A 1,786-nucleotide genomic window follows, 5' to 3' on the forward strand; every position below is an offset into this window, starting at 1 on the left:
AAGAGGAGTTATAATTTATAAAGAAGGCGATGTGCTTTTAAAAATTCAAACACTAATGTAATTTTAGCTTCCTCATCTGTGAGAGCTTCTGATAAATTTGGGGCCAGTCCTATCCTGTTTATTGTTGGCAAATAGTGAGTACATTCTTCAAAAATATGTCTTATCGTAAGAATGGACTGACAATATTTGCACGTGGCAGTGATTTGTTCTACCGCGCCTAAAAAAAAAGTTTTACTTCGAAAAACAGAACATATTACTTTAAAAAGTAAAAATATGAATATAATATAAAACAATAATAAAAAAAAAATCAAATTTATAATAAAAATAACAAAATGATAGGATGTACATTATAACAATAAAAATAGTATAATACAAATGGAATTATTAACCTATTTTAATTCAGTTTATTTTTATTTTTTTTTAAATGGGCTTATTTTTTTAGATTTATTAATTCATTCAAGCAACTCGACTTTTTGACATAAGATAATATAACTAAGATTGCTCTGTTTTAATGCATGCGTCTAGGTTTCTACTACCTGTGTTTTGACGGAAATAGATAAAACTTACCCTAATCCAGCTTTGGAAAAAATGGAGATGAAATGTGTTTCAAATAGATTTACTAATTAAAATCAAAACTTCGATTCTATCTTTATTATTTTCATTATATAATAATGTCAAAGATTCTGAGAGGTACCAATGACAACGTTCCTCTGATTTAAATTATATTTTCTGTAATTGAAGTTTAATAACACCATCAGACTGGTTGAGACAATATCTCTTGAGTTTTTTAAATATGTGACCAGATATTATTTTCTAACTTTAGGAAATTAGAATTAATTTATATTTCCCTTTTTTCAATTTTTGTAATTAAGACAAAATGAATATTAAAAAAAAATATCTATGCCTCCTGTGAGGATTGAACTCACGACCCCTGGTTTACAAGACCAGTGCTCTGCCGCTGAGCTAAAGAGGCTATGAATATCAACTAAATAATGGCACGACTGGACTCAAAACTTTAAACTATTTCGTTTTTTATTAAAATAACATTTGAGAAACGTTGACAAGTATATATAACTGAAAAGTATTGAAATCAATAATTAGGAAAAAGACATTCACATTATTATTTTGCTGTGCATCTTATAACGATACACTTGGGTGTCATGTTAAAACAGAAAAATTATATGCTTAAGAAACAATACAGGAATTTGTTTGATTAGGTGGTTAGAGAGTACTCCTGAAATCCAATGTGTTTATGTATGTATCTATCTCATGGATCACTTAGATATTATTATTATTCACAATATATAGTATTAACCTAAATTAATTTTTTATTCAGTGTTATTCATTACTTCGGTAAGGTTAGAAAATGTGATCGAAACAATAATCATGAAAAAATAGTTTTAGATTAATTTATTTTAGAGGACAAACTGACCTTGGGACATTACAAAATTCGAGCTCTACGTTTACAGGTGTTGTAACTTTACGACGCTGTTTACAAAGGACTATGTGTGTTCTAAAATAGTTTCCATTAGGAAACGTTTATCGATGTTAGTAGAAGCGTTGAAATTGGAAGCTATTAGTCGTAAATTATTTTAACATATTACATATATGTATATTATAAACATATTATGATATACTTGTAATATTATATGATTCATATATATATATATCATATATATATATTTTTTAGCATATAAAAGGAATTTTTTTTTTATTTCCAAAATATTACATATTAGTCTAAAATCTACCTCGCAGCAAAAATTGTTATTTTATAATATCATACATC

At 26.7% G+C, this 1,786-nt stretch overlaps 1 non-coding gene across 1 annotated transcript; it reads right to left on the reverse strand.

The window, feature by feature from the left end:
• Window positions 1-901: 901 nt before the first annotated feature.
• TRNAT-UGU (transfer RNA threonine (anticodon UGU)) lies at window positions 902-973 on the reverse strand. The gene has a single exon. It is a non-coding gene; the product is annotated as a tRNA-Thr (tRNA).
• Window positions 974-1,786: the final 813 nt, after the last annotated feature.

The sequence above is a fragment of the Halyomorpha halys genome, unplaced genomic scaffold (assembly GCF_000696795.3).
Source record: "Halyomorpha halys isolate HHAL.00 unplaced genomic scaffold, Hhal_1.1 Scaffold52.1, whole genome shotgun sequence".
NCBI lineage: Eukaryota > Metazoa > Arthropoda > Insecta > Hemiptera > Pentatomidae > Halyomorpha > Halyomorpha halys.